The sequence below is a fragment of the Tenrec ecaudatus genome, chromosome 15 (assembly GCF_050624435.1).
Source record: "Tenrec ecaudatus isolate mTenEca1 chromosome 15, mTenEca1.hap1, whole genome shotgun sequence".
NCBI lineage: Eukaryota > Metazoa > Chordata > Mammalia > Afrosoricida > Tenrecidae > Tenrec > Tenrec ecaudatus.
In genome coordinates this window covers 41,403,166-41,427,705 of record NC_134544.1, presented here as the reverse complement: position 1 = coordinate 41,427,705, position 24,540 = coordinate 41,403,166, and the positions used below count along the sequence as shown (strand labels likewise).

The window sequence follows — 24,540 nt, the reverse complement described above, 5'->3', positions numbered from 1 at the left end:
TGTTGTTTTTTTTTCATTTGTGAGGATGAAAAAATACGTGGCCCTGAAGATCTTTCAGTGTTTTGAGACTTGTCATTTCTTCGCCTCTTTCGAGATGGTTGGTATTGGAAGCATTTTGTGCAGCGGAAAGAGGGGAGTTTACCTTAGTTCTGATGGTTACAGCACATCTCTGTAACTCCAGAATTGTCTTGACCTTTCCTTACTTTCCTGTTGGCGTGATAAGCAGCCACCTGTGTCTACATCAATTGAATGTTGTGATGTTTGCAGTCCCATTATGCCATTGACTGAAATCACAGCACTGTGAGGTGGAGTGGTGGCTGCCTTGCACAGCACGATTGCATTTCTTAATTTAAAAAGAAAGAAAGAAAGAGATAGAGGATGAGGGTGTGGGGGGAATTACAAACAAACAAACATCTAATGATATGTAAAGAGCCTTGAGAAGATATTCTTAAAAAAACTGATTAAAAAAAGCAATTTTCGTTAAAAAGAACAAATCATTAATAGAAGTTATTTGGTAGTGTTGCCTCATTAATTCCAAGCAGGTTCCCCTCCTCCCCAAAAGCTGATATTTGCGAAGTGAATGGAGGCGTTCTGATTATACAGGGCTTGAGAGTGGAGGAGGAAAGGGGAGAGTTGTCTAATGTGCTGTGTTTTAAGAATTTCTCAACTTTTCGCTTGGGAAGAAAGAATAGGCCACTTCAGTTCTTGTCCATTCTGTTTTGACCATGTATAGATTTTTGTCTCTTGTTTTGTCAAGTGATCTCTGGGCTCTGCTCTTAGAGACAGCTTTTCCAAACTTCCACAGCATTCCTTCCAAATAAATACCATCCGTAATAGTCACAGAGTACATGGTGTGAACTGGAAATTCTACTTTATATGGGGAAAATAAATCTGCTAACAGTCTTCTTACAGAGTGTGGGGCAGAGCAGTTGTTAAGATGCAAGTGGGGCGCTTTTGCTCTGTCAACTGGACCAGATTCTGATGAGCCAGTTGGCTCGAGTAGGTACTAACGATGAATGCCTTAATATGGATTACCCAGGCAATTTTGATAACTTTGGGTTCCTCTCCTTAAATGGAAAATGGACTTTGTATTGAGAGTGTCAACCGCTGAATTATCTAGCAAGGCTCAAGAGCTGACAAAATTCACAAGGCTCCGTTTGGGGGACACCCCGCCCCCGTCCCTTCTTTCTCTGGCAGCTTTCCCGACCACCACCATCCTGTCTTCCTTTCTCATGCCTAATGAAGATCCCTGCTCAGTAACACGGTTTTATTTAATAATCCAAATTTATCACCAGCGTAGAACCTGAGTGTCAGAGAGTTTAAAGTCAGTGTATTAAATGTGTCAGGAAGGTTGGCATTTCTCATGTCCATACTTAGCCTCCGCACCATTTATGAAAACCCCACTGCCATCAAGTCTCCTCGGACTCATGGTGACCCTAGAGGACAGAGGACAACTGCCCATCCTCAGGGGCGGGGCGCAGAAAGCAGCCTCTTGCTCCTGCAGAGTGGCTGGTGGGCTCACACTGCTGGCCTTGCAGTGAACAGCGCACCTCCTTATGCCCTGGGGCGGAGAGGCCTCCACATTGTGGAAACAGCAGGGTGTGGAGGAGAACAGGGAAGTCCTGGAGATGAGGTGAGAGAGATGGATGGAGCTTTGTGTTGGGCTTTCCAGGACACACTGATGAGAATAAGATGTACTTGGGAGGCAGTGATACTAAGGATTCTTAAGGGACATGATGGCTTTTAAAGAGGCACCAGGGCCCCCTCTCGAAACAGTTTAGGTAATTTTAAAGCCCATCGTTAACCATCAGTAGTCCTTTTCATTAACCCGCTAACTTGGAGTGGGTATTGATTTTCATTTCTCCACGAAGGGATTGGAGCATTGTAAAATTTCCATGGTGACTTTGGGGCTACTCTTCCTCCTTCACCCATCACTGTTGTTCATGCAGCTGAGCCTGTTTCTACACAAAGTGTAGGAATGTGTGCATCTGCCTGCTCCCAGCATCCACGCCCACCTCCACCCACCTCCACGCATGGTTATGCCACCAGTGTTGCGTTTGTTCTTGTGTTCAAGGAATCACAGAAGAAACAAAAAGAATACAAAAACATTTAATTCTAAGATGGTTTTTCTTTGGGTTTTGTTGTTGTTGTTGTTTCAATTATGAGACAACATAGTGTGGACAAGCAAAGAGGCAGACAAGTGCTGTTTGGACCCTAGGAGCACCGTGGCTAAGCACGGGGCTGCTCACTCTAATGTCAGGGTTTCAAAGTCACCAGCTGCTCTTTGGGAGAAAGATGTGACAGTAGAGATTAAATTCACTGCCATCAAGTCGTTGCCGATTCATAGCAACCTGACAAGACAGGGGAAAATTGCTCCTGTGGGTTGCTGACACGAACACTTTATGGGTATAGAAAGCCCTGGCTTTCCCCCACGGAGCAGCTGGTGGTTTTGAACTGCTGACCTTGTAGATCACAGCCTAATACATAGCCACTGTACCACCTAGCTTTGGAAACCTTATGGGGTTAGTTTGAGTCCTTACAATGGCATTAGGATCTTCTGGAGGATAATGGACTGGCTTTACTCTTACGTGGATTTTGTTGGTTCCAGCTCCCTGCAGAAATTTCAGATCTTGGATTTTGTTTCTCGGGGATTGCATAAAAAGCTGTTTTATACTAAAACCAACACCAAACCCATTGCCACTGAGTCCTTTCCAATACAGACCAACCCTCGATGGAGTTTCTGAGACTGAAAAGTTTTTATAGGAGCAGCCAGCCGCATCTTGGAGAGCCTCCAATGTTCCAAGACTGCCCAGAGAAGCTGGTTTGTGGAATCTCTTTTTATTTTCTTTTTCTGATAACCACGTGCTCATGAGCAACAGCTTCAAAGCTTGGCTTGACTCTCAGAGCCCTGGTCTTCCGCGCTTCCACTGAAGAGTGAAAAATGCCCCAACGATGTGCGCAGTCTCAAGTTTCCCTCCCCCAATTTATTCCCTTGTTTGCTGTTTTTATGTTTTACATAGTTTTAGGTACCTCAGTGGGTGTGTCGGGCACAATCATATAAATACCACTTCCAAGAATGGAAATCCACGCCACTGCTTTTACAGTCAGTGTGTTCACATTCCTCATTCTGGAGAAGGTATCAGGCAGATATCAGTAATGATTTCAGGCAATCGGTGTTGTTGTTAATTTATTTTAAAGTGTGACCTGATCTATTTAGACTTTTGGGGGGAAAATTGGACTTGTCTGCAGATTGGAAGATTCATGTTTCCAATCTTACTTAAGCTGTCAACAATACTTAACAGTTCTTTTATATGTCCCTAGCCAGCCTCGTTCCTTCCCACTCTCTTTAATATCTCTAATCCTCTCCCTCCTACCGTCACTCTCAGCTGTTGACCTTAGCTCTTTCTCCTGGCCCACCGCCAGTCCCACGATAATTAAAGAGCTATCTTAAACAAATACCTGCCTTTCCATTCTCTTTGCCACTGCTTTACCTCACATATTCCCAGGTCATCCTATCACCTGGGTATGGCGATGGTGTTCGCCTCCCGCCTCTCTGCTTGCCTATCCCTCCCAGCACGTCTCTCGTACTGTGACCAACAGCTCTGCCTTCTAAACTTCACAAATGGAAAAGATTGCTCTCCTCTTTAAAATTCATCATGTCCCCTACAAATCCTTAGTGCCGTTCCCTCCCAAATAAAGTGTAGCCTCACCGGTGTGTCCTGTAAGGCTCATCACAACGCCTCCATCGGTCGGTTTCTCTAACCTCATCGTCACTACTTCACCAGTGATCCTCAGCACTGATCACAGAGGCTTGCGGTCTCCAGAATGTGGCCTGCCTCTGCTGTCCACTCGTTCCTTTAATCACTAACTTAGTTGTTGATGGCCCACAATGTGATTGGTGGTGTTAGGTGCCAATGAGTCCATTCCAACTCACGGTTACCCTCTGCACAGCAGAACGAAACACCCTCTGGCTCTGGGCCATCCACCCAGCTGTGTTTGAGCCCTTCATTGCAATTGACTGCTTATGAGACAAGACATTGTGACCTGGAATTCTCAAGTCAGTGGACAATTTTCTTAAAAATTTGCAAGACTCGAAGTACAACTGTTGATCTTTTTATTATCAACACATGTCAGCAAAGAACTACATTTCTTTGTTAAAATTTACTTTTTATATTTTTAGAACCAGAGAAAGAGGAAAGTTAGTTTATCAATTCTAAGGCTATTTAACTAATTTCATATTCCTTGGACCATTTATACATTTTCATGCATAGATTCTTGGCTCTGGCATGCCAACCTCAGATATTTAGGACAGTAAGAAACTTGGTTCGTATTTTTTCTCATTGAGAGCTCTCCTATGTATACAGAGAGAAATATTCTAATGTGGCTGAGGATACATTTATCTCTGGACATTTTGTAATGGAATCAAATGGCCAATATAAATATTTAAAGGTTTAGGCAAGATTCTCCATCACAAAATGTTTTTAAAATGATGTAGGCTGGAAGAATGGCCCGGGGACAATGTCTGACTTCACAAGAGGGAACAAGCGTCCAACCCAACCCTAGCCCAAGTCTCCTTCCTCAGAGGCAGATGTCAGTCTGAATCTGTGTCGGGTTCAGTAATTCATTACAGTGGCCACACAGCACTCACAGGACCACTTTCACTGTTATGGGGTTTATTAAGAAACTTAGTAGGAGACAATTCGGGGTCAGAAATGTTCAGGGCACAATTATTTCAGTCAGGAGCCTGACTTCTCAGCCTTTCCTGAAGGCCCACCTCCTGGTAGTCCCAAGGCCGTCTCCGTCATATGACACGTTGGCCCATGCCCTCCTCTGGCAATGTCACAAAGCCCTTTTAACACTGCCAGTAAATGTGCAAAGAGCACTCTGTGCACCACATCCCTCAACCCGAAGACACTCGGGCTTCCTGGATGAAGTTCCTGGAGACATCCTGCTGGGCAGCCTAGCTCCTGCCCAGCCATGGGATTCAAATTATTTAACAATCCGTTTGCTGTCCTAATGATTGTTTTAAGCATCAAAAAAGTATATAGTGAAAAGTTGTTTACTATTTCATATAGTTAATACTTAAATAAAAGCCATAAAAGAGATACACAACACTAAATTATGTTATCAGAAAGTTTTAAAATATTACTGAAACAATATTCAATAATAATATTAAAAACTGTTACTTAAAGTATTTCCACGTTGCTTCTTGATTAGCGTCGCTCATAACATTCTTCACTTTCATCCGAGCGTCACCAGCGGTGTGGCTTCTCCTTGCCCGTCTTTTCAGTGGAGGAGAGGATCCCAGTCCTTTACATGGAGGCCGATTAGAGAGTAGTCGCTCTTTGATATATCAGAAACAGGCGACTTCTCTTCTCGGAATATGTTATGTTTGTCTTTGAAAAACTCCTTTCCACTTCTGCTGCATTTATAGCAATTGTGCTGACGATAGTCTTTGAACACTTTCATGAACAGCATGATTCACTCATGCTATCTGGTGGGAATTTGGGGCGCAACATTCAGTTGCACTTCATCACGGTGTGTCTCCACTGGTTTTGGGTACTGTTTCTCACCGTTTGATATGTGTATTGACTGAAGGGACAAATGCAAGGGAGTAAAAATGCAGTATTTATTCAAAAGTATCAAGAATTTTATAAAATGAATAAATATTATAAGCACAGTTCCAGCTAGTATTTTTATACCTATGGTTGGATGAACATTATCATGTCACCTGGAACACGCCATTGCAGTGGTGAATGTTAATAAGAAGAAATGTAAATTTCTGAATTCCACATTGGAGGGAGGCCTAGCTGCCCACCTTAGAGAGAACCCTGAGTCAAGTGCAGTTTAACAACCAGCTTGTCTAACGCAGCAAAAAATTAGGTATGGGCTCTGCTGAACGGGTGCGAACAGGCTGACCTCCACAAGAGCTCCTGCCCTAAGGCACTCAGCTCAACTCCTTCTCTGGGCCTGGAAGTCCCACACTAGGTCTACTGGCTCTTGGTTTGGCTCTGGTTTCTTCTCTGCTGCTTCTCTGGTGTCAGTTACAAATACGATGCCTCCATGAGCCATGCCAACTACATCAGTGCACCACATTGCCCTACAACATTTTAAAGGACAGTTTTCATCATTTTCTTTTTTTTCTCATATATCAAATACATTGAGACTGATCTTTGGGAACTAGCCCCCAAGCAGCTGAGCTAATGTGTCTTATTAATTCAATAAACCTCTGTTACCTTGTTGCCCTGCACGTCTAACTATGCTAGACAGAGAAATGATATAGTAAGCCCTTCACTGAACATGAAGATGGGAAGAGGTAGGTCGTGTTTAAGCAATGGATTTAATTGTTAAATATATATTATATAATTACTCCATTGTATTCTTCTCTCTCCACCCTTTTCCAACTTTTGCTCTTTCTCAACAGTTAATGTCTTATCTCAGAAGGTCAGATTTTAGGATAGTCTTAGAATTATTTTTACTCTATTTAAAACTATGCTACTTACCAGACACTTTTTTACTGAATAACTTAAAAGGTTCTGAACATATTCTAAAAAAAGATTTAATAGAACATGTATTTTTATCACATAGGACACTGTGTTTGGATATCTTAGTATAAAATAGAAGTACACATATTTGCATAAATAAAGCTGGACTCTGCATCTTTTTACCAAATAGGTTTGGTCTGAGGATGACTCAGCAATGCCCTGGGTCCGGCCAATGTTGCAGAGCTCCACATCCTTTGAGAGAGCTGCGTCTTGGCAATGGGATGCATTGTGGACCTTTTCCTTTTCATCTCGCTTGACTTTTCTGCGCCCCATCCAGACACACATGGTCCATTCTCTGACACCCCCAGGAGCAGCTCTATCTCCCCTGCCCTACAGGGTCCCCGTTAGTCAGAATGGATTCCGACTGTACTAAGGTGGTCTTAGTTCACGTACAGATTTAGGGATTCTGAAACAGTGGATTCAGCTGCCTTAACCAGTTTCATTAAAGGAAACATTATTCTTGAATAAACTCCGTCTTGGAATACATGTGAACTTCCTAGTCTTTTAGTGCGCGTGGGGACACATCTGTAGGAACATGTTGAATCGCGAAAAGCTGTTCTCACACGGAGGATTGAGAGCCAGCCATCCTTTCTAGAATGCTTCTGATTTTAAGAGGTTTTGGCAATTATTTTCTGTAGACCTGATGAAATGAGGATGCAGGCAGATGAGGTACTTTCGGTACCCTATGATTCGGTGATAACAAACAATCGCTCATGGCTTATGAAATGGGTTCCTTCCCCCTGCTGCAGACCAGCTGTCATAGGGGGGGGCAGAAAGAAGGCCCTTCACATTTTTGCCTTCGCTGCTCCTACAGCTCTAAGGTGGCTGGTCAAGGTGGCAGACTCAGTTAGGATCTTTTAACTTTCACACTGCAATGATCCACAGTCCCTATGTTCCTGTTTCATGACCTACCCCAGGCCCGTCTAACTTCAGACAGGTGAAGAAGTATAATCCGCCATGAAGTTGGGAGGGAAAAGGACTTGGATGTTCCTGAAGACCTCTCATGATGAAGATGCTGATATTGCCCTTGGGATTATGGCCAGTTGTCCTTGAGTGTTCTAGGTCTACTCTACCCTACGGGGTCAGTAGGAATCAGAGCAGAATAGATGGCAGTGACATTGTTGCCTTTGAGTGACCATGGATAGTAAATACATGAGGAAACGGTAACTGAATACAGATCTAGTTGACACTCATCTTTTAAATACAATTATATTAAAGTCTATTAATACCAGTACCAAAAGTGGAAGTAGATTAGTAAATGCTGCAGAGGAATGGTGATACATATTTTTCACATTTTCACTCTGTTATATACATATCATTCTTTATTGCCGAATTTGCTGTTTGGCATTACCATCACCTTGAGGCCTCGCTTTTCTTGTTGCTTTGTTTGCTTCACATTCAGTTTTAAGCACTGACAAGATAAAACCGGGCAATCCAAAGATTATTAAGGATTAGTTTTTAAAAGTTGAAAACTTAATTAAGCCAATATTGTACGTGCTCTTGGAAATTTTAACTGAAATCAGCAAATTAGATTCTAGCAATACTATGTATAATAAAATATAGGCAACCTGGGTCCAGTTGACTGGAGAAATATTTGGAAATTTACCAGTAAGTAAACATTATATAGTAAAGAAAAATTTTTGACTTATTTTTGCCTAGTGTTTCCCAAGCTAATTTGACCATGGAAATTGTGTGTGTGTGTGTGTGTGTGTGTGTGTGTGTGTAATACTTTTTAACATCACCAACACAGTTTGGGAAATCCTGATTAACACGAAGAAATCAAAAGTGTGATATGGTGTATTTTAGATGTGCTGTTTTTAGACCATGAAGCTAAGACTTTAAAGGAACCTTTATAAATATATTTACTGTGTGGTACTTTGTTTTCATTTTCTTTATTAAAAGGAATCGATTTTAAGTAATAGCAGCAATCAGCTGCTGATAGCATCTAGTCATGTGTAAATTAATTTGGATACATAATTTCTTATATAGTCACATCTCAGGGAGCAGCCGGTGTTTAAAGAATCCAGAACCCAGCTTTCACTGTTTTGCTAATTTCGTTTGAAACTCAATTTTTTTATCATAGGAAAGGATAAGACATTATTGACTTATTAGACTTTGTTGTTATTTCTTTAAGGAAAGCACCTGAAGAGGAAAACTAGTCTGTCACTTTAACATCTGTTTCTTGATTTTGTTGTTGTTTACCTCCTGTAAGTTCAGAAATGATAAACATGTGCACGCACGCGTGTGTGTGTGATACCTTTTAACACCACAAGCACAGTTTGGAAATCCTGATTTAAATGAATCAATCAAAAGTCTGCTACGTACATTTTTAGAGGTGGTATTTTTAGAACATAAAGCTCAGACTTACTTAGTGGAGAGAAGAGAGGTACTAGACTAACAGGAGCAAAAAGCCCACTTTTCAGTCAAGTGGTCACCAGACGTGAGTCAATGGTTTCAGGAACCTGTGACCACCTGCAAGGCCACTCGGAGGAAACCTGGGTACTAGGTCCAGCTGAAGGTGTGGGGGGATTTTAGGTGTGACAGGGTGTAGCGGGGATGGGGGTGGGAGTTCTTTCTTCACCTTGTCAAAATGGAACAATGTATTTTAGTCATTAGGAAGACCAACTCCTTTTATCCCCGTTTACATATGAGATATAAGTTAATACATTTTGGGAAAGAACACTACCTGTGACCTACTTCCCTTTTACACCATAGAAAGACAAACCATTCCGTCAAAACAGGGAGAACATAACTTCTTAACGCATGTGGTTCCCTTTGATTGATTTCTGTTTGTAATTTCTCCGGGGTGATGGTAGCTTCAGAGGCGATCATGATATCAGCAACCTGCTAACATTTCCATGCAGTGGATCTAAAGAGCTCTTCTCCACACTGCACGGCTCTCTGCCCCCCTGCACCAGTCAGACAGCAATACCCTTCATTGTTCACCAAAATTATGAAATCCAATAAGTTCATATTTGGGAACGATCCAGCACCTAACACATTTGTGATGCTGAAGAAACACCGGGGCATGGTAGTGTGTATCCCTTCTTCTTTGTATCTCTATCTTTCTTTCTCTGTAAGAAAATCATCCGTGGTCATCTTCTGGATACAGAACATAGATCTAAGTTACCTAAACTTACCAGTCTACAATATTTTCTTTAGAATGACATAATGGAAGGGTTTGCCTTAATGAGGCAGAAGCTCCTGGTGTGAAAGTAACATTTTATTGTCATAGCTTTAGGCTAAATGATTGCATCAGTTCCCTGTGTGGTGTCCCAGGGGCCTCTCAGACACAAGGACACTTCCAGGAAGGCCCACTTTTTAAAAACAATCATTTATTCCCCGGGAATCTGCTTCCTGTGACTTACCTGTAGTATTCCTTTTGGGTAGGTTAAAGTTCTTGAAAGTCATTGACAGATACCAATGTCACATTTAGATTTGAACTTAGGAAGATTAACCTGAAGTCATAGCTCTGTAGACAGTAATGTACCAAACAGACAGTTGATGGATATTTTTTATTTCTGCTGAAAACAATTAGAAAGATGGACGATTTAATTTCAGAAATTAAATGCTAGGACACAGAAGTGTGCCTTAGCCTTTCTCCTCTGTTGCTGCCAGTGCTTGAAAAGAAAGAAGCATGGGGTTACTAAGGGTGAGCTTTAAATATTTAGGACTTATAATAATTAAACATATGATCCTCGTTGTGGAATAAAAAGCATGATAGTCTTCTTTCGAACACTAAATGTCTGGTTCTAAATGTGTATGTGTTTAAAAAAAACTTTACTTCCTCATAAGCTCCTATAAAACCGTGTTTTGAAGGAGAATCTCACCAGTCCATGTTGCAACATTTAGAGATACTTTAGAGCGTGGCAATGTCAAGGTAGAGACACTACTCCAGGCTTTCTGCCAAACCATTACTGCTAATCTGATGACAAGGGATGAAGCCAATGAAAGTGTTCTGCCTGGTTTCGCTAGATATGCATTTGCTGCAAGAGAAGCCAGCACGCGTTTCTTATGCAGATCTTCAAAAATCACAATTTAGGAACACACATACACACATTATGCTTGTTGTTTGGTCCCCCTCCCCCACCCCCACCAAGTCTAAGAATAAACACATTAAAATCCACCTCTGTGCTTAAGGGGAACACAGAAGTAGCAGGCACAGCTAGAGTTGACAAGAATCCTTTCTCTTGAGTGATTTTAACATACGGCAGCCTTTCTCTCAATGGGTGCAGTAAAACCCAAACACCAAACAAGCCAAACCACTGCTGTGGATTCAATGCAGATTCCTTGTGACCCTGGAGGGCAGGGTAGAACTGCTCCTTCGAGTTTCTACAACGGCAACTCTGGATGGGAGTAGAAATCCCTGTCCTTCACCCACAGAGCAGCTGGTGATTTGAACTGCTGACCTTTGGTTCTCAGCCCATCACAGAGCCAGTGCACCCAGGACCCCTGATAGCTGCAGGAGAAGGAATGCAATTACTCATATCAGATAAGATTTGACACTTCTTTATGGGGTTGAATTCTAGAGGTGCCTCAAAATCATTTTTTGTAAACTATTTAGTGCACTGTTTTCTGTGGCCTATTGACATGGTTTAGATAAGCGTTTGTTTTCCCACATGGTTAAAATTAATTTATGTAATCTTGTAATGCTATAAGAAAGTAACCAAAGGAAGTATTTTTATAAAAGACCACTTGAAGAGAGAGAGAGAGAGAGAGAGAGAGAGAGAGAGAGAGAGAGAGAGAGAGAGGTTCCTATATATAGTATTGAATATTACTTCATCTAGGTGCCCTGGCAGTGTGGAGGCAGCCAAGTGCAAGGTCAGTGATGTGAAACTGTCAAATTTTCTGCAAGAGAAGAGAGGGTACCTTTTCCCAAGAAGATTGGTAGTACTGGCAACCTAAAGGGATTAGTCTCCTCTGCCCTACAGGGTTGTTATAAGTCATAATAGGCTTGATGGCAATGGGGAATGGGTTGACTGAGAAGTACAACTGTAAGGAGATTTTTTAAATCATGGAAAGTAGAAGGTGCAGGAGACATATTTTTCAGTAGCTCGGTCACTCTAGATGGAGCTCTCCAAGAAGGCAACAATGGAGGCCAAGAAGATACCATTTCCACTCTCTGCTCATGAAACGTGAAAGGACTCATCTGATTGCATAATGCTTTGTGACACGGAAAGTGTAGCATATGACCTTCCAGTCTAATTCCACTCTTCATAATTGTATCCTAGTTTCAGCGCTTCTTATAATACTGTGAAAACGTCCAGACCAGGATGCCAATCGGGCAATGACAGGAGATGTGGGAGATACGTTTATCAACACAGTTATACCCTTCATGCAACAGTTTCTGTCCTGAGGGTGCCCGCCTCTCTGCCCTCCTGCCCCCTTGGTTTCTTGGGGCAGTCTTCCATAAACACTCCTTATTCTCAGTTGTTTTTTTTTTGACATTTTAGCACTCAGATACCACAGGCAGGGACACCTTCTCAAGTATCAACAAGTAGAAGATTCATAACTATATCAATCAACTGGGGGGAAAGCAAAAGTGGGGACACTCTGGTCCTCGAAGAGGAAGGTTACCCTAAAGGGCTCTGTTTAGTACAGGGGTCCTCAAACTTTTTAAACGGGGGGCCAGTTCACTGGCCCTCAGACCCGTTAGAGGCCCGGACTATAGTTTAAAAAAAAAACTGTGAACAAATTCCTATGCACACTGCACCTATCTTATTTTGAAGTTAAAAACAAAAGCAGGGCAGGGGCAAAAACACCCAGCGGGGTGGATAAATGTTCTCGCCAGGCCACATGTGGCCCGGGGACCCCTGGTTTAGTACATAATTAAATGAAAGAGAGGATTATAACATTATCTACTCTGAAATTAAGATGGGGGACAGAGAAGAGGGAGAAGTGGCTTCCTCAACCCCTGATGAAGCTACCCTAGGATTATCATCTTTTGATAGACTTGATTACAGTTTTAAATCCTATAGAAAGGGCTGCACCATGCCTGCCTCATAACTACCTAGATGGTATTCAGGTGATATAGAGGCATTCTCAGGTGACCAGGCTGCATTGTGATCATGGCCTAATTTTGCTACTCCAATCAAAAGTAGCCTTTAATAACTACATAGCTATGTGTGTGACTAATTGCCACCAGGAAGAAAGACTTTGTATTAGGCTAAAAATAAAACTCATATCCTCCAATATCCAAGCAGACAATACTAAGTAGCCCTATTAGGTCCGTTTGTTCCACTACTCAAATTATCAGATGCCTTTAAGGGTCTATCAGAGTGTCTTTTTACTCAGCTGTTCAGATATTTGATACGAATTGCTCTTAGGTCCTTATGAATGTGGACCGTGAAATGACACACCCACAAAATTTTCCCGGCTTAAATCGCATCTTCCACGCTTTACAGTGTTTGTAAAATCACAAAAGCAGATGCCAAATTCGCTGTTCTGGGAAAGTGGTTTATCCATCTCCTTGTGGGTTGCAATAAGCTCTCTGTGTGTGAAAATACAAGTCAGGCTTCTTAATTTTATCCATCAGAATGTCAACTATTTGCCCTCTCATATGATATTTAAAAATATAGATCTTTCTTCAATCAAGCAAATAAAAAGTTGGCACTTCTAGCAGCCCTCATGTAATTCAACCTTGAACTGTCTGCCAACGGTACAGCTCAGACCTCTTTTCTTGTGCTGTGTTAAGTGGGATTCCGTTACCTCAAGTGCTTTGGATTAATTGTTCTTTTCCTGTTCCTACCACACCACCACCCCCCGAAAGTAACCATGTAAGTCGGTGTCCTGGATTACCATTGAGTTTGAGTTTTACCACAAGATATGACTCTTGAGGGTGAGGATAAAAAATTAGAATGCACAACTCCTGAGCAACTTAAACCATATTGTGGGAAGCAGGGTTCTTACTTGATGCCCTCAGAATAAGAAGTCATGCCATGTATTATCAAAGGAATTTGTGCCAAGATAAGAAAAATGTCTTCAAGTTTCAAAAACTCAAAAAAATTCAGTGCCATTGAGTTCATTCCAATTCATAATGACTCTATAGGACAGGGTAGAACTTCTGCTGTGGGTTTCTGAGACTGTAACTCTACAGGAATTGAGAGCCTCTCCTTCCTCCCAAGGAGAGATGGTTTTGAACTTTTAACCTTTCCATTTGCACCCTAACACATAACCCACGCTGCCACCGGGGCTCCTTGGCCTTCAGAGAGGCTTTCTTTATTGTACCAGCAAAACCAAATGATTTGCCAACTTCTATTTTCGTTTTGCTGCCAACTGCTTAGTGCTAACTTGAGTGCTCAGTTGTACTAAGCTCTACTCTTGGTGCCTGACAATTGTTCTGGAAATTGTGTAAGCACGTCTTTCCAAAGCTCCGTTCCTTCCTCTTCCCTAACATTCCTCTCCAAACCCACACCAAACTCCTTGTCGCCGAGCCCGTTCCACCTCATGGCGACTCCCATGTGTCACGGAATAGAACTGTTCCACAGAATTTTCTGTCAGGAATTCTGATGACAGCAAATGACTGGTCACATTCATTTCACCAGGTTATAATTCCTGCCTTCCAACTTGCCTGTGCTCTTCAGTGCACAGCTGATAATTGCCCCATATTTCACCCTTGGTTGTGTTAACATTACTTTGCATTGCCTTGTATATTTTAATATAAAGTATTCCATTTATAAAATAGGAAGTAAATTGCACTTTGAGCCATCAGGAATGACTAACAAGACTGTTAATTAGAATAATTAGCACAACAACTCTTGGGAGCATTTGAGGTAACTTCACTTTGAAGAGTTGGCAAATACCCTTTCCTTCTCTCTTCCAGTTTTGACCACAGTCTGCATTGACCGTCTTCAGTCAGGTCACGTGTGAGTCTATTGAGTTTCGTTTTCCACCACTTTTTCCACCATGTTTGATTGCAGTATGATTAGGTCATCACCAACCACAGCTCTTAGTCAAGTGCGTGAAGAGACTTCTATAGGCTCAGGAAGATTTTGTCTGCCAGGATGGGATGAGTCACACTAACTGTCACTCCTAAGCGATGAGCTCCTCTGTAAGAGGTCTTCTGAACATCTGGGAATACGTTATGGTCTGAGACAAGAGCACATTAGTCAGCATGGCCACCTAAGGTGCAGATCTCCTGCTTTCTCATCCCAAACTCTTTCGGATGCTCATAAGATGTGTCTTTGAAACACATACTGTACTGAGAAGTGAACTGGACCCAGCTCTGCCTCGCTTTTGAGATAGCTGCAGCCGAACACGATTGTGGCTTGAGGGTGTAATCATTTATTGCGCTCTCTTGTGCCATGGCGTAGACAGCTTGTTAGCGCTACACGTAAAGAAATGAATCCGTTTACAGCAAGAGCGGTAGTAGGTGCGATGTGGCATTTTAAATATAATACTGGGACCCAAACAAAAGGAACTGCTTAAGAAAACTATGGTAAATCTACCCCCCAAAGAGATTGCATGACCTCTGAAACATTTAAACTTGTTTTACATTTATTGCACGAGGGAGACCAAATAGCTCTATGAAAATGGGGTGATGTTAGCGTAGCTTCTTAGACGTTTTATTTTCACCTGTAAAATTGAAACAGTCAGAGGGCTACCTCCTAGGGTTGTAAAGGAAATCGATGAGATCATCTAAGTAAAGCATACATTAATATCGCACTCTGTAAAATGATAACTATGCAAAGTAATGATGATTTGGGAAACTCTTGATTCTGTAACATAACAGGTAAACCAGTCACTCACAACACTGTGAATATAGAATGAAGCCTGGCGGAGCTGTGGCTCTGGTATTGGGGCTGCTAACTGCAAATTTAGCTGCTCATTGCCACCAGCTATGCCAAGGATGAAAGACCAGAGTTCCCTGCTGGCCATGAAAATTTATAGTCTCAGAAACCTCTAGAGGTCACTGTGCGTCAGAACGGATTTGATGGCAGTAGGCTATAGATCTATCAACAGAAAAACCCTTAAGAAAACATGAATTGCAATTGTCTTTGAATACTGACATCTAGGATAATATCTTTCCTTGTAATCTCTGTATTGTACATATTTTCTACAAAGCGCACAGAAAATATGCCAAGGAAAACACAAAACCCATAAGAATAAGTCTCAACCCCTTAAAAATCCCCACCATTACTTAAGCAATGAATCTTCCCAATTCTTGGATTCGGGGAAGAAACTGGCGTGGATTTGTTTGCTTACAAATGCCTGACCCACTAGTGGGCATCTCACATTCACTAACAAGACAATACCGTTCTACTTCTAGTATAAATTCTTTCCAGCCTTAGAGGCCAGGTCATAAAGGAAATTGAGCAGGTAAAGGATGATGTGATCTTGATTCTGAGGTTTCCTCCAGCTTCAAGTGTTGAGCTCGATGCATCTGGATCCATAGGAGCATGTCTCCAAGAGAAGCGAAAACGCTTGACTTCTTGCAGGACATGGGATGCGTAAGTGCAGTAAGAAGTCCCTCAGGGTTCCGTGAGTATGCTGTAGTCCTCGGAGCTACTGAAATAAAAACTGCCAGGCAGAAGTGTCACTGCTTATGCTGTGATTAGCTATGTTAAGAAGCAATAAACAAGGGAAAACTGTTGTCATTAATTTTGCAGCGCAAAATAACATCAGCAAATGTTATCATCCTGACATTTTCAGTGGTGCTCAGCCTACCTGTAAACACCCCCCAACTGTGTGCATTACTTTATAATTATGAACGCTATATGTATTAATCTAGATGATGATATTATGCCCAGGAGAATTAATCATGAATGGGAGTTTTCAGTGCATAAATCCACTATAATGAGTCAGATTTCATAGTGTATGCTTATTGATTTTAAAAAAGAAACGTGCACATTTTAGGAATGCCTAGCCCCACTGGGCATCTCCCCCCCCCCCCCCCGCCCCGCCCCACTTCTTGCTAATAGCATAGTTTTCTAGTGGCATATAAGGTCCAGAGAAGATCATTTCTGGGTAGAATTTACCAAAAATTACAAATTGGAGCAGCCTGAGACCTCAGCTCGTTTAATCTTTTCATAGACTGGAAGAAGAAATGATGGCCTAGAGAGATTCATTTTGTCTAAGATCATACAGAAAGAGCCAAGTGTAGAACCCGGTCTACTTTGTTCTGTTATTAGGAACTTTAAGATATTCATGGCAACCATTCTTTTGCTCTTAAAATAAGGATTTTTTTAATAGACTTTGTTCTCTTTTGGAATATTTGTAGGCAACATAATGAAATCATTTTGATGAGGGAAATCCAGGTTTAGAGGCTCAGAAATTGATCTGGAAATCATTTTCAGCTAGTGGTGAATGTAAATTATTGTTTTATTCAAACAAGGTATTGGACAAATTTTCTACCATGTAGAGAAAGTAAATGGGAGATTGTTCTTCAACAACGAGGCCAAATGGATTATAACTCTGTGAACAGCAGTCCTAGCGTCTGAGTTTCTCCATTATTGGTTATGATTTCTTTCAGCCTATTTTACTTCTGGAGGCTCATATCAAGCCATGCATTGGTAGGAAGTAGTATGTTTGAGGTTTTCTAATGTTTTGTCTCGTGAATGAACAGAACTTCAAATGAATGCTATATTGAAACATACTTGCAGTTTTGCATTAACATTTTTCAGTTGTATAATGTCGATAATCAAGTGAGTAACCATTGTCAATCATGAGAATCTGTATTTTTTAAATACCTTTTATTTTTAATTCATCCACTCTGCCCTAGTTCATCCATGGACATATTACTGTATGAGTACAAATTACTGTATAAGATTAGTGGAAACAATGTTTCTCCTCAAGAAGCTCAGCATCTGGGAGACAGGCTTGGTTTGGTTTGGTTGTGTTGTGTTGTTTTGTAAGAGGGAAGGACTGGAGAGAGAGATTCTGTGAAGCAAAACAAAAACCAGATTGGTGAGGACAAAAGAGTGTCTCATGGGTTCCCCAGTTAGAAGCTCATGAATGACCCTGTGGGGAGCAATTTCAATGTCATGAGAAAAAGAACCCCTTTGTTTGGGGGTGGTGAGTAAAGGGAGAGAAGTCGAGAACATAAGCCTAGGATTGTCTTTATTTTGTGGAAGTTCAGCGGTACAAGGGTAAGTCCAAAAGTTTTGCTACAAAATTATAGACGCCTTTATTAAAAACATCCAATTGTGAAGCTTTTATTTCTTGACATGGCCTCTGTATAGGTCCATTTCTCTAAACCTTCCAGTTCTCTAAACCTTCACTAAATAATTACGCGTTCTTCAGTGTACCATAAGGACCCCTGGTGACGTAGTGGTTATGTGTTGGGCTGCTAACCTCAAGTTCAGCAGTTCAAAGCCACAAGGGTCTCTGAAAGAGAAAGAGAAGGCCTTTTTACTACCATAAAGAGTCATAGTTCAGAAATTTGGAGGGGCATGTCCACTGCACCCTATAAGGTGGTCATGAGTTGGAATCAACTCGGTGGCTGTGAGCTCAGTTTCAGTGGGTCAGTTTGTAGCACCCCAAGTTGTGCACCTTTTACATGATTTTTGAGTGTCGGGAACAATAAGAAGCCTGAAGTGACAAGCTCAGAAGTTCTGGGAGAATGAGAAGGTACTTGTTGTGATGGACAAGAAATTGTCAGTGCAGCTTCCTTTGCCTTTTTCTCGCCAATAGAGTTTACAGTTGCCTTAAAATGCCGGTTGTCTTGTATCATTTGAAAAAACAATCTATCAAGGTGACGGCAGGGAGTAGTTCTAGTCTGTCCTGTAGGGTCACTATGAGTCGGAATTGACTCAATCGGAAAGGATTTGCTCAGGATGGTTGCTGGTTGTACATTCGGGAAACATCAGAAGCCAACCAGAGGGCATCTTACTCGCCCACATTGTTGATTCCCTAAAGTTGGATCATTTATTAGGAAAAAAATCTGGCAGGTACAAGTGCCTTTTCTCATAAGAAACTCAATGACAGTTTTCTTATTTGCACTAAGACCTTTACCTGATTTTCCTGTGTCCTCTCCATTTTGAAGTAGTGTCTTTGTTTCACTGGCGCTCAGGTGCACTGTAGTCCTGGAAGAAGATTCCAGACTCGATCCAGTAACCACAGCTAGTAAAGTTAGATGACGATAAGTTAATGGTCTAAGGTAGGACTTTTATATCATTGAAGTCATTCATTCATTCACCCAATACCATGGAGCATCTATTATGTCGCAAAGCAATGTGCATGTCTTGGCATGGGCCAGAGAAAGAGGCTGAGAGAAGGCTAACAGTTGGAAGAAGTAGCATTTGCTAATAGAGAAGGCATTGTGTCCAGAAAGTGGCCGAATCACTGAAAGAGGCGTCAAGTTACCTTTTTAAAGAGCATGAGTTTTCCAAATGTGTTGAAAATTGTCTTCAGAGTCTACTTTAGCCTTACACAGACCCAGCACATTTATAACAGGGAAGTGGTCATGTTTTCAGCATGGGAGTTTCAGTGGAGGAAATATGGCAGATGCTTATGTTAAGCGGATGACACTGATTTGAACAGAATTTTAATTAAAGGTGCTCAATATCCTGATGTCAGTTTTCACTAAGACTATTTAATCCATCAAAACTTTTACCCCCCTCTAAGGAAAGCAGCATCACATTTTAATCAAGAGAGTAGGAAAATATGGGTGAAAAACGAATCCATTTTAACTGGAGTATAACAGAAGGCTTTCTTGAATGTTACAATATTGATATAATTTTCATTTTATTTTGTAACTATGAGTCAGAATCCATCCAAAGGCAATGGGTTTGCTTTGGGCTATGCTATCTGTTGTTGCCATGGACAGATATGTAAACTTATTTTAAAGTGGAATACAAAATTAACAGTGATGTATAAGCTTACTGATAATTAATAACTCTATTAACAGCACCTCCAATATCCAACTTTGCCTTGTTTGATGTAACAATTGTCTCCTAAGCAATGATGATCCGACAACATACTGATCAGCTTACATTTAAATGTAGACTTTAAATTATTTTTAAACAAATGCATTAGGAAAGCACCAACCTGTCATTTTCCTCCTCGCATGCCAAATGTCAGTATAACTCTTTCATGCATATTCACTTTCAATCGTGGAAATGTTTGCTCCTCGACAAAAGAGAGTTATAGATCATGCTGACACATTTTTTAAAAGTTGTAATGTAATAGAATCTTAAGAAATTGATTTTAACCGAAACGACAACATTATCCAATGATTCTTCTGAGCAGTGTCCTCTTAGGTGCTTTGAGAGATAAAGTGATGGATTAGATCGACTCCCGATCATCAGAACTGACTGTCGACAATGAGAAACAGCTGTGCTGAGTGCTTTAATAGTTGCATAAACAGCAGCCGGGCTTGACCTTGTGGGGGTGATTGATTCTGCTTGTGGAAACTGCAATGGCATGTACCAAGTGGAGCGTTCGATGCAATGGAGGCCAATGCACATACAGCAAGGTCTTTTCCTTCAAGGGACTTAGATCACTGGGCAGATCGGACTTACTGTAGAAGAACTTGTAGACTCAATAAACTAAGAAGAATCAAGTGCATGATGGCAAAGATTCTTTCATCAGAAAACAAACACTGACAGTACAGCAGAGAAAGAAATTGTATCAATTAGAGAGATTCAAATGGCTTCCTGAGAAAGGTGAACGTGAGCCGAGAATGGCTCGTAGCCTTTGCAGAAGCAGCAGCTGAATAAACGTCCCCCAAATGGTAACAGCAATGAACACAGAGAGGGCTGAGGCCGTCTGTCCCGTGGATTCAGGAGACGAACGTGGCTGAAGCCAATCTCCTTTGAGGTGCACTACATAGAAGCCCTGGCGGCATAGTGGTTACGTATTAAGCTGCCAACCTCAAGGTTGGCAGTTTGAAACCATCAGCCACTCCTCTGGAGAAAGAGGGGGCTGTCTGCTTTCAGAAAAGTTACAGGCTCAGAAATCCACAGAAACAGTCCTGTCTAGGCCTAGAGGGTTTCTTTGAGTCTGAATCAACTCAAGAGCAGCAAGTGAAGAACAATAAACCAGAAGAAACGCTAGGATGGGGGTGCACTGTGAATGCCAAGGGGAGAAATTGGGACTTAATCTGATAGGAATAAAATTCCTGCAGTATGTCAACCAACCTGCTGACACACGAAAGCTTGTGTTTGAGAACGATTAGTCGGGCAGTTAATGCTTTTCTGAAGAATGGTTTACTTAAAGTTGCTATAAATTGTTTTCAGTCAGTGAAGCACTGGGCACGTGTACAATGTTATTGCTGGCGACATATACAGAGAGCTATTTTGTGTCTGTGCTACCCTAACACTCGTGGAAAGTGTTGCGTGTTGCGCAGCCTCTTGTTGCCAAGGCTTAGATGAAATTGTTTAGCTGGCCAACTGCCATAAAGGCAGACATGGCAAGCAGGGAGAATGGCTGAAGAATCGTTGAAACCATGTTAGAGAGACAGATGTGGGAACGTCCCACGAGAGGAGAGAGGGATACCCTAAATGAACCAAATGCAGACATCTTAGGAACCTACAGAAAGTATACGAAAGTTGAAAATAGGAAGCAACTTTTGTAAAAATTTGTGAGGGATGAAATCTTTCAGGAAATTACAGGTGATTCTTTTCAACGTTAATACCTCAGAAGACATTAGGACCGGACCTACAGTTTGCTACTAGCTCGTCAAAAATTGACTGGAGGCAGTTATCAAAAGATGTTGGGAAGAGGAAATCCAGGCAGATCGGTTCGATTTCTATCCTGAACACAGCCATCGATCTTAGTGATACGGACGTTATGATGTGGCTGGAGGGCTGCAAGACATCGGAGTCTGCTCCCCTTGGCCTCTTTATCAATACATTACATAGATCCTGTTGGTGGGCTCTGAATGGGGACAGGGTTGATGAGAGTTTTTATCCAGGCATCACTTACTGATTAAGGATGCCTCACCACTGATGTGGCACCTAGCTGTGTGGCGTGGATCGGCTCGGTGGGACGAAGGTGTGGACTAATGGGGTCCGGGTAATGGGATTGCCCCCCTCCCGCTGGACTCACCTCATCCTGCAGCCACATTACCAGCCGGCCCCCTCCCTCCCACTGCATGCTGTTGTCAAAAATGATAGAACAAAATGACCCCTTTGTCATTACAAGGAGACAAGCTCCCCATAAATCCTGCTTAGGCTAATGCCTATAAGCACAAGTGAGTCTGAGTATAAAATAAAAAATGAATAGTTCATTCCAATCAGCTATCCCGTTAAGAAAACGGTTTATGTAATGCATCAAACTCCTCGTCCCCTCTCAGTTGATTGGTCAAAACAAACAAGCCAATCCACCCTTGAGACCATGAGAATAGTTGCATGACAACAGATGGCCATTGGGGAGCCACCGTCATTCCTATGAAGCAGAATGTGGTTCATTGCTCTTGTCCCTCTTAGGACATTTCCATGGCGCCCTTCAGCTCAGGCTTGGAGAGCAAGTTCTCCCCAGCAACCCTCCGTCCACTCCTTTCCATCCACATGGATTCCCGGAGCATTTGTGCCTGGTTGAATCTCTGTGGGTAATGCTCACATTCCTACCCATACAAGATCTGAAGTGTAAGCTGTCTATGATCAGCTGGTAAAAGCCCACTCGGCTTTTACACCACAGGAGGAAGGCCTCGTGGTCTGGTTCCATAAAAATGGTAGACAAGAAAACCCTAGAGGAAATACCTACTCTGGAATGCATGGGGGCCTGTACCTTTAAATTGAATTGATGCCGATGGGTTTGCTTTTTATTTTGGACTTTTTATTTTTGCCACCAATTTGCCTTAGAGATCACAGAGGTTCCAGGGACGTAAAAAGGCCTCTTAAACACGTGCAAACAGAATGTTTCTTAGACCTCTTAGCAGTCTTCTTATCAAATGTCCAGTCGAGTGACCTTGACTTCCCCAGAGCAAGGTGCTCCCCCTTGGCTTCCTGTGTCTGGGAAGGAGGTGAGGCTTGGCCTCTGCCAGCACAACTGGACCGATTAAGAATGCCACCCCCGGTCCAAGTTCCTTTCTGGACTTGTCCACAGCCGGGACAAAGTCGCAAAGATGCTCCTTAAAGGCCTCCACTATGTCTTCATCATTAAAAACTTCCCAACGCCGCCATTACTCCTTCAAAGATTAAGTCCTTTCGGGAATTTCTTGGCGCAGTCTCTGTCTGGCCACGTTTTATTTCTAGAGCTATGCATTTTAATTTTCATCCTCAAGGATGATGCGGCCTTCTCTACAATCGCTACTACACACTCAGGGGCCCCTTTGGTCATTTCCCTAGCGTTTATGAAAGGCATATAAAATTACTTGAAAGCATTCCTTCCCTGCTAACCAACATCTATAAACCATCCTGTGTTTAATAAAATAAGAAGCTAAAAGATGTGTAACTACTTCTTGCCAGATAAATCCTACTAAACGCTTCTCGAGTGACTTGGTAAAGTATTCACAGGTTCATGTGATTCCGTGGTTTCTTTGGACCCTCTCTCGCCGTAAGGGTCTTTAGACATGACAGCAGTTTTCTAAAGAAAGCTAGCTGCCAGGTGAGTGGCCATGTAGGGAGAAAGACTCATTTCCCTTGGTCTGTATTTATACAACTTGCACTCTGTTCTTTGAGATTTTTTGTTTCTTTTTCTTGATGCATTTTCAAAGAACTGCTTATCAGAGAATTTCCAGTAACCTTCTGGCATTTTTAAATTGCATATTCCCTAGATAACAACTTTGTTTTAATTGTAAAGCTTCAAAATTCCTAACAAAAAGACAGCTGTGGGAAGTATTACTGGTGCCTTGATTTCTTCCTACTCACTACTTTTCCTTTTGAACTCATTTGCCATCCTTAATAAACTTAGATTTTTCAGACTGGTTGTGACCCCCCCAATACCTATTGCATTTATTATATTCTACCAGTTGTCATTTCACCTATCAAATTAGGGTGTAAAATTACTTTTAAAATATTACTCAACATGTCATGAATCTTCCCTGAAATCATGTTAAAACTTAAATTGTATCTAGTATCTTACTCTTAGTAGTACAAATGATTTCAAGTGGGCTTTATTGCTAATCAAATGTGTTTATTAAATTATAAAATTGCATGCCATATCCATTCTCTCAGTAATAAAGCAGTTGCTCCCTATGCGTATGCAAGGTTTAACTTTTTTATTAAAAGTCAATTAAATTATCATGATAGACAAACTTCATTTTCAACTAAAGCACAAAAAGCCTACCACCTTATTTATACAAGATATAATCCATCCCCCCGGATGTTTGCAATACTCATTGTAGCTTACCTTTTGAAGCCCCTTCAACTAAAACAGCACTTCCTCAAACAAAGGGCCATCCGTCCTTATGATTGAAGACTCCTTCAGTAAGTCTTCAAGTACCTGGACTTCCATAAGTTCCTGAACTAAAAGACAATTCATTTGGGAGCTTGGGAGTTCAGGACTGGTTTTGTCATTATCCTGTCTTCTTACCTTTATTTTACCTTATTGCCATAATTTGCCAGATTCTTCCTGAGTGCACTCTGCTTGGCAGGTGGCACTTTCCAGTCTGAATTCATAGGGTCTTTAGCATTGGTTCCAAGAATTTACTCAACATCTTGTCTGTCCTAATGTTTATCCAAATGTTAGTGACATGTTCCCAGGGAAGCCTCATAGACTCCTAGGCTGTCAGTGCTGTTGAAAACATGTCACCTTCCCCATCTTTCAGGCCAGCCACACCGATTACCTTTGGTCATCTTTCCTAGCTCATCTTCTTCTCTGGGATCTCCATCACCATGTACAGCACTCTGAGTACCACTGCCCCAACACTTCCACTTTGGTGTGTTTCCCCGCACCTCCCACACACTCTCTCCTTTCACCAGCATTATTTTGCTTCCTGGCCTGATCTCTGATTGATTGGATTCTCCCAAAGCCTATTCCAGGAAACCCTGGGGCAGAACTTGAGGATAATAATAGACCCCACCTACCAGGGTTGGTGTGAGGGTTGAAAGGATTGATCCCCTACTCAAAGCAGTGCTTGATTCCTAGAAAGCCCTATAAACGGGCGGGGTGT

General features: G+C 41.8%; 1 protein-coding gene across 3 annotated transcripts in view; it reads left to right on the top strand.

Annotated features, from left to right (window-relative positions):
- Positions 1-24,540, top strand: part of DTNA (dystrobrevin alpha) — a 301,290-nt gene that overhangs the window by 375 nt on the left and 276,375 nt on the right. The window lies entirely within an intron of this gene.